Here is a 9,109-nt window from a genome sequence, read left to right as displayed (position 1 = left end):
ACAGCCCTCTCTCCCCTCATTTCCAGTCTCTAGATCGATTATAGTAACTCTGCCTTCTGACGGTCACCTCTTGCACTCATTACAATTTTCTGATTTTTCCATTTTGGACTAAGTCTATTGACTTCTGACTATAGCATGTGTAAATGTATCCCTATCTTTTATTCTACACCACCCCCCACCCCCGTATCTATTCCGTGTAACAAATTACCACAAACTTAGTGGCTTGAAGAACAGAAGAAATGTTTTCTTTCACAGTTCTGGAGGCAAAAAACCAAAAACCAAAAACCAAAAAACAAAAAACCTAAAATCAGTATTGCCGGGCCAAAATCTAGGTGTTGCCAGCTGAAAAAATGAAAAAGGGACACTGAGGTAATACAAAGAGAGTGGCTGCAGGAAGCCTCGCGAGGGCAACAAAGAGAAGGGGTTAGGGTAACTAGAACCCGGAAGCTCCAAGGAGGAGTTTCGTGGGGCTCCGGCACCAGGCCCCGAAGGAGGAAGTGTTGCAGATCGATGCTAAGATCGCCGAAGCAGGCGGTTGGCTCTGGAGTTCTAGAAAAATAAAATACCCAGAGCCTGGAGACTGATGGGCTGCCACAGCCAGGGAAAGGGCTGTGACAGAGATGATGCGGACAGGCCTAGAAGGAGGCAGGAGCCAGCGTGTCCTCGTTCCTCATCCGGGCTTCCAGCCCCCTCTGTGCCACCTACCGACAGCCGGAAGCCTACGAGCCCAGGAGAGATATGGTTGGCAGAGTCCCCGCTGTCCCACTCTGGATGGACTGGCGCTGAGGGGCGATAGCTTAAGACCCGGCACGGAGGTCTTCCGACTACCGGCGTTGCTGGAAGTTTTGCAATCTTCTCTGTAAGCTTGGTATCCTAACATTTCCCATGAAGTACCAGGGGTGGGCCTTCCTTTCGGTGATGAAGGTAGGCATCGTTGGGTCCTTTAGATCTGGAAACTATTCAGCTTTAGGAAAATGTCTTCATTTGAACTCCCCCGTTTTCTGGAACTTTCTAGGATTCCTACAGTCCGTCTCGTTTACCTCTGGGATTGACTGTCCAATTTTCTTCTAGTTTTGCCGTGTGTCGCTTATCTCCTTCTCTTCTTGTGACGCTTCCTCAAAGTTTTCTCAACTTTTTGTTCTAACCCTTTCAAATTTTTATGTTTCTGTCGGCATATTTCTAAATTTCCAAGACTTTTTTTGGGGGGGGAGGGGGAGTTTTTTTTGGGGGGGGGAGTTCTTTCTTAAATGGCACTCTATTCCGCAACCATCAGTACTCAGTTTGTTTCATAGGCCTTAATTTTGTTTCAGCCTTGCTTGCATCTCTTATGTTAAATTCGGTAGGTTTTAAAATGTTTTCTTCCTCTGTCTTTTTTTTTGTCTTTCTTCCTCTGTCTTTTGTGTGCTAGGCTTTCCTCCAGTCTCAGATACCTGTTAGCCACCTGATGTAGGGCAAATTACGCAAAGGCGGAATGTGTATGGCTTCCTCACTTTGGTCGCTGGGTCTTACTATAGGGTAGTCAAGTGAGAATTCGGATAATTCGTTGGCCATGAAATGCCAATACCTGTAGGTATTTGGGGTCCTCCCCTCCTTGGGCCTGTCATGTTCCTCAGAGAGGAGCATTTTAGTTCCAGGCTGTAAGCCTGCCTGCCACTTTCTGAGAGTTAGCTAGGGCAAGATGGGGGTGTGGTGCCCCCCACTCGTTAACGCAGACTTTCGTCGAGTGACCCGGGGTTCCGTACAGTGGCCTGCTCCTGCCTGCGACTCTGCTGTTCCTGTTTCTAGAGCTGGCTTGCTTATTGTGTTCTCTCTCATCTTCCGCTTGATGGGGAGGAGACAGCCAAATGTTGGCTGGGCAGGCTGGGAGAGTGTCTCCGTTTCTCACAGATCCCCAACCAGCTCTTTTCTCTTCCTCCCCGACCTTCATTTTGGCCTTCAGAGGGTCCTGCTGCTACTGATACTGGAGCATCCTTGTCACTCAAGCAGGGAAGTGTGACAGCTCACTTCTTTCTGGCTGTGTGTATTGCCCAGTCAGGGCTGAAAATCAGCAGGCATAGTGACATGACACAGGCCTTTTTTGATCAGAAAAGAGCACAGCGGGGGCGGGGGGGTGCTATGGGACCTGGGGACAGCCTGCTTCAGATTCTCTCTCTCCTTCTTTCTCTCTGCCCCTCCCCTGCTCTCTCTCTCTCTCTCTCAAAAATAAATAAACATTAAAAAGAGAGAGAGAGCAAGGGCGCCTGGGTGGCTCAGTTGGTTAAGCGTCCAACTTTGGCTCTGGTCATGATCTCGCAGTGCGTGCGTTTGAGCCCTGCATCTGGCTGTGTGCTGACAACTCAGAGCCTGGAGACTGCTTTGGATTCTGTGACTCCCTCTGTCTCCCCCTCTGCTTGCACTCTGTCTCTGTCTCTCTCTGTCAAAAATAAATAAACATTAAAAAAAAAAAAAAAGCATGGGAAGTTTGCTAAGTACCAACCCTGTTGCAGTGAGAAGGGTTTATGCTATAAGCACTTCAAGGGCCTGCTTTTGCCTCCGTTTTCTTCACTCATTCAGGACAATAGGCTGCGGGCAGATCCTTGAGCGAGTATGTGTTACTTACCATGTCCTCCCTGCCTTGCTTTAAAGTCTGGATCTCCCATCCTCTAGGAAGGTCCCCTGACTACTGTGGTTCATGCTTCTATCTTGCTTTCTGGTTGTCACTGTCCAGGGTGAAGATCCCTGTGCTCCTGGGGGACATCTTTCCACTTTGCTGTCTAGTGTGACTTATTTATCTTTTTAGGTGCTCACTGATTTTGCCCCATGTAAATGGTGGGTGCTGACTGTGGGGGATAGGGCACTGATTTGCCCTTATTCATGTTGCCCGGTTCTATGCAGAGTGTGTTCTTATACACGCACACACTTGCTTGCACACTCACGCTCAGACACACAGCAAAATTTCTCCCATTACCTTTGGCCAGTAGCGCCTGATGATGAGTGAATAATTACTGATGGGAAAATTAATATCACATATAGATCTTTTTTTAAATGTTTTTTAAATTTATTTTTGAAGGAGAAGGAGAGAGCATGAGCGGGGGAGGAGCAGAGAGAGAGGGAGACACAGAATCCGAAGCAGGCTCCAGGCTCTGAGCCATCAGCACAGAGCCCGATGCAGGGCTCGAACCCACAAACTGTGAGATCATGACCTGAGCCGAAGCCGGACGCTCAACCGACTGAGCCACCCAGGTGCCCCTCACATACAGATCTTTATAAAAACCCTTCCCATGCTTTACGCCACTTAATTTTTGCAACAGTTGTAGGGGGAGGATGTATTGCACCTTTTTGAGAGCTGAGGACACTGAGGCCGAGAGAGGTGAGACAGCACCCAAGACTTGCATTCAGATCTTCTTTCGAAAGCCAAACACTCTTTTTTTTTTTTTTAAATTTTATGCACAGATATTCATAGCAGCTTTATTTGTAACAGACTCAAACTGGAGGCAACCAAAATGTCCACCCCTGTCCAGGTGAGTGGACAAGCACACTGTGCAATCTACCCCTACGACGCAGCACTACCCGGCAACGAAAAGAAGCGGACTATTGATACATGCAGGGAATACATCTCAAAATTGTTACACTGAATGCAAAAATTCCAGACCAAAAAACAACAACAACAAAAAGAGTATAAGAGAGTACACAGGGTAGGACTCCGTTTACACACAATTCTAGGAGATGTGAACTCACTCTGCAGTGAGGACAGATCATTCGGTTGCCTGGGGACGTCAATGAGAGTCAAACGCTCTTTGGGACAGACTGTAGCTGACTCTGTCACCAGGAGGCTGGTGGGGCGCACACTGTGACCCACTCCTAAAGCAGCCTCACCTCTGGCAGCGTGTCCCCCAGTAGGTGAGCAGGGCCATGACAGGCTGGCCTGGCAGAGCCCAGGCTACTGAGACCCCACTTCCTGTCAGACGAATGTGGGATTGTTTTGTCATAAAAATACAAGTGTAGTCATAAAACATGTCTTTGTGGGGGAAAAAAGTTCCCAGGCCTGAGAATGTGTGTGTGTACATGTGAGACAAGCTAAGACAGGTGTCCCTCCCCTCCCCCGTCCCCGGCCCCGAGGCCGGCACGGCCAGGTGTGATCTTGTGCTAACCTACAACATGGGGGGAGCCCTGAAAGGCCAGCGGCATCTGATACCCTCCATATCAGGCTCAGAAGAGTTTTCCAAAAAGCTTTGCATGCTCTGGGTCAAGAGCTCATTTTTTCCCCCAAGAAACATGTGTATTTCAGCAGAAATTTAATCCCTGGGGTTCTAACTCCTTCACACTTACATCAGTTAAAATGGCATTTCTGAAGAGACATGTGATCCTGCAGAAGCCTCTGGAGACTAAGCCCAGCTTGGTATCCCTTCTCATTGCTTGACCTTAAACAAAAAAAAAAAAAAAAAAAGAGGAAGTCACGTTTCGTTTTTAAAATGATCTTGACAAAGTCTTTCTCTTCAAATTGGCCTGGATGGAATCTTTTTCTCTCACGGGTTCTTTTGCCACATTGTCCTATCACTTTGCATGATGGAAGCAGCTGTCAGAGCTCAGGCTGCGGCCTGCGGGCCATGTCCCTGAGTTCAAGCTGCCCGGCCCCACGAGAGAGCTGACCGAAGCGAGGCTGGGCCTCTGCACGAGAATCAAACAAGTTTTTGTTCTAGAAGGGCCCTAGAAGTCCTCTCTTAATCCCTTTCTCCCCCTTCTAGCGATGAGGAAACTAATGTCCAGAAACAAGGTGCCTTTCTAGAACCGCACAGCTAGTTAATAGACATTCCCAATTTCTGAGGACCTAAATTGCCAGGCATCATGCTAAATGTGCCACGTCTATTATCCTATTTACCTGTTCGGCAATTCGTGAGTGAGTCATTGCTGTCCCCAATTTACGGAGGTGAGAAACGAGGCCAATTTGTCTCGGGTCTGCCAGCTTCCACGGCAGGATGGGAGCTAGAACCATGTGCCCATGTTCCTCGCTGTTAATGAGTGTGCTCTTCCGCTCCTGCAGGATGTGGAGGGGGTGGTTGGGGGCAAGGGCCTGGGGCTCCCAACACCTGTCCTCTAATGTCTTTTGTGATTTTGACCTGAAGGTTATTTTATAGAATCGCTAGTCTTTAGTATGTGTGTCTAGCTCCTAAAAATGTGAATGTTTTCACCCAATTTTGGTGTTCTGAGAACTAATACTAGGTGACGTTGCCACCTTAGCTTTCAGTCCACTGTTTTCTTTCTAGGCCGTTCTAGCCCCTCCATAGTTTCTCCGCCTTTGTCTTCTGTCTCCTGCTGGCACCCACTTCTCCCTTCCTTTTAGAAGCGGGTCTTAAGAAAGGATCTACGATCGGTGATTGATAACTCAGTGTGAAGTCAAGCCCGTCAGGGCCTTTTGTAGGGGTATTTGCCTTATCTCCGAAGAAGGAATGGAGAGATTTTTAATGAGGAAAGAAAAAGGCAGGAAACCGCATTCACCAGCATGCATTTTGTGCCTGATACTGTGCTGGATTCTGTTATATAACTTCACTTATAAAACGCTGCCCCCTTCTTCTCCTCCGTTTTACAGATAAAGACGCTGCAGTTTAGAAAGTTTAAATAACTTGCCCTCAGCCATCATGTAATGACTTTAATTGGTGGGATTCTTTCTACTGTACCATCAACTAGAAAGGGAGGATTTTGAGGGTGATAAGGTCGGGAGGGAGGGGCTTCTCCATGTCCTTGAATCGATTGTGAGAGACTGACCTCTACTGGAGCATATAGCACTTGAACACCAAAAAAAAGAAGTCATTTTCTTAGCTTCAAATGATCTTTTTTCACATTTCGGAGAGGTATCTATTTAACATAGGTACGTCGAGGGCCGGCTACTTATCAAATACCAGACCGAATGCACAAGTAAAGTGAATATATATCCATTCTTCCGTGTATGTCACAGTAGGGACACAGTGCAAGTATCCGACACCCAGTGTGGTCAGCTTCACCTGGGCGGTATTTCCAAATAGCACGGGACAACGTTCTTTCCCGAAGGACTGGAAGGCTCTAGTCAAGGAGCAGCCCTCCTCCAGGTATTTTCTCCTCATATCATATTCGTTTTACAATATGCGTATCTGGGGCGCCTGGGTGGCCCCGTAGGTCTGACTTCCGCTCAAGTCACAATCTCACTGTTCACGGGTTCGAGCCCCGCGTTGCGCTCCGTGAGGACAGCTCGGAGCCTGGAGCCTGCTTCATTCAGGTTCTCTGTCTGCCCCTCCCCCACTCAAGTTCTGTCTCTCAAAAGTGAATAAATGTTAAAAAAATTTTACCATGTGCGTATCTGCATCCCATGTCATTATTTTGTCCCAGGGTCCATTTTTTTTTTTTTTTCCACGTGACATTGATTCTTTGAACGTTCACTGAGAGTCACATAAAATGGGTCTGAGACATAGAGAACTGACTCTTATGAATGTTTTATTTACTTATCTATCATTCTTATCAGCAAGTAGCCTTCTTCCCTGTCTCTGGTTACCTTTTGCACTTAGCTGGCCAAATGACAATTAGATGAAGGATGGAAATAAATTGGCAGATTGCCTTTAGCTGCTAGACAAGGGCTCTTTCTTTCTTTCTTTCTTTCTATGGTGTAGTTTCACAAAGGGATTTGCAGGCATTGGAAGTTTTGGTACAAAGCAGCTTGGTGTAAAGGTTGCAGCCCAAGAGGGTGAATGAAGAGGTCAGTGTCCTTGTCTTCATGCTGCCCGTTTTTGATATGATGAAGTCCCTTACGCTGAGTGTTGCCCCTTTCCTGTACTTGGAAAAATTATTTTGAAATATAAGATTATTATTTTACATTTTATTTGGAAATAAAGCCCGACTTCCCAGAGAATATGCCTACCGGAATCATACGATACACAGCCTGGATGGCATCATTAAGCAGCTTGGAATCATTGTGCAAAATCACTCTGCATAGAACAGAAGCAATTTTCTATTAATTTATAATGTTTTTATTGTGCTTTTCTTATTACAAAAGTATTTCATGCAGAAAATTTGAGAAGTATAGATAAGCAAGAAAGAAATGCATAAAAACCACTCAAATCTTGTCACTCAAAGATATCCACTGATAACATTCTATATTATTCTTTAGCCTTTTAAAATGCATATTTTAACATAAGCAGTATTGCCCTACTCACAATATTTTTTAATTTTCTTTTTCTTTTAACAGTATGTTTGAATATCTTTGCATGGCAAAGCAATCGTTTAGAATATCATATTTTATGGTTGCCTCGTATTTTGTTATATAGTTATATCATAATTTAACCATTTTCTTTTTAGGGAGATTTAATATTTATCCAAATACTTGGTCATTTTTAGGCTCTTCTGCCCTAAACATCTTTGTTGATACATCTTTGTGCACATTCGTAATTTATTCGTTAGGATCAAAGTCTAAGGGTGCAAAAAATTTAAGGATGTTGATATTTGTTGCCCAAACGACTCTAAGAAAGTTATATTAGTGTATGCTTCTGTCCATTGACTCATAGTCAATAGGACAATAGGGTGATGGATTATATTAAAACTTTGCCAATATGATAGTTTACAATACTGTCACAGATGCGTTTCGATTATTTATTACTAAAATTAAATAGGTTTTGGATTTTTACAACATACTTTTTGATGTTTTAACCTTTTAAGATCTTTTGTTTACATTTGTATATATTTCTGTACACAAATATGTAAAGCACATGCTCTGGAGACAAACTGCCTGGGGTCCAGCCCAAACTCCGCCACTTTAGGAAGGCCGACCCCAAGACTGAGAATATTACCTCTTTATTTTTTTCAGGTACCTTGGGTGCGATTTTCCGCGTTTCTACATTTAAAAAGTGACGTTTTCGCCTGGAAAAAAAGAAAGAAAAAAAGGAAAAAGGAAAACTGACATTTGTGGCTGTGTTGATGCCTCTCTGTTTTCTGCATCCAGTCCCTCTCCTTTCCCAGCTGCTCTGGGCCACAAGAGGCTGTAGGAAGAGGCTACATCACCTGGCTGCCTTGCCTTCTGGGTTTTGGTTGGGTCAAGCCTGAGGCGGCAGTGAAAGGGAAGAGGGGGAGACTGGAATAGGAGATGTAGAGAGCAGCATGTGCGAGGCCAAAGTTTGGACTGAATTCCATACCTAGTGGGACACTGAGCGGGATTTTAAGTGGGGGAGGAAGATGGTCAAAGATCAAAGTGGCAAATTAAGACAGTTAATTTGATGGCCCTCGACAAGCTAGAGGAAGGCTGAAGGCAGGCAGCCCCATGGGGGCTGGGATTGCAGCAGTTCCACTGAACTTGTGTTTGTTGACCACGACGGGGTAAAAGGATAGCTGATTGAGAGACATTTCCAAAGCAAGTGATCCAATCCCGGGGGTGGATATGTTAAGGAATTGTGTAGTGACATTGCTACACGGACATTGCTATAACGGACAGGCAGCTGCCTTTCTAGAGTGACATCCACAGGGCTCTTTGCAGGGACGTGCTACCTGGTAGCTAAAGTCATCTTGTTACTAAAGCCAAACACCACCGTTGCGTTTTCTCTTTTGTTTGATTTCTAGGTCTTAGAATATTATAGTGTCTTTTTTAAAAAAAATTTTTTTAACGTTTTTATTTATTTTTGAGACAGACAGAGACAGAGCATGAACGGGGGAGGGGCAGAGAGAGAGGGAGACCCTGAATCGGAAGCAGACTCCAGGCTCCGAGCCGTCAACCCAGAGCCCGACGCGGGGCTCGAACTCACAGACCGCGAGATCATGACCTGAGCCTTAGTCGGACGCTCAACCGACTGAGCCACCCAGGCGCCCCTATAGTGTCTTAAAAACATATATTTAGGGGCTCCTGGGTGGCTCAGTCAGTTAAGTGTCCGACTCGTGGTTTTGGCTCAGGTCATGATCTCATGGCTCATGAGATGGAACCCAGCATTGGACTCTAGTTGTGTGCAGACAACATAGAGCCTGCTTGGGATTCTCTCTTTCTCTCTCTCTCTGTCCCTCCTCTGCTCATGCACATGTTCTCTCTCTCTCTCTCTCTTAAAATAAATTTTTAAAAAACCCTAAAAAACATATACTTAAAATAACAATCACTGATTTCTTTCTTAGCAGTTACATATTACTT

At 45.4% G+C, this 9,109-nt stretch overlaps 1 long non-coding RNA gene across 1 annotated transcript; it reads left to right on the top strand.

The window, feature by feature from the left end:
• Positions 1-536: 536 nt before the first annotated feature.
• LOC115511897 lies at positions 537-8,579 on the top strand. The gene is made up of 2 exons (XR_003968231.1): positions 537-924; positions 7,808-8,579. It is a non-coding gene; the product is annotated as an uncharacterized LOC115511897 (long non-coding RNA).
• Positions 8,580-9,109: the final 530 nt, after the last annotated feature.

The sequence above is a fragment of the Lynx canadensis genome, chromosome B1 (genome assembly GCF_007474595.2).
Source record: "Lynx canadensis isolate LIC74 chromosome B1, mLynCan4.pri.v2, whole genome shotgun sequence".
NCBI classification, from domain to species: domain Eukaryota; kingdom Metazoa; phylum Chordata; class Mammalia; order Carnivora; family Felidae; genus Lynx; species Lynx canadensis.
This window is presented reverse-complemented; position numbering and strand designations above follow the sequence as displayed.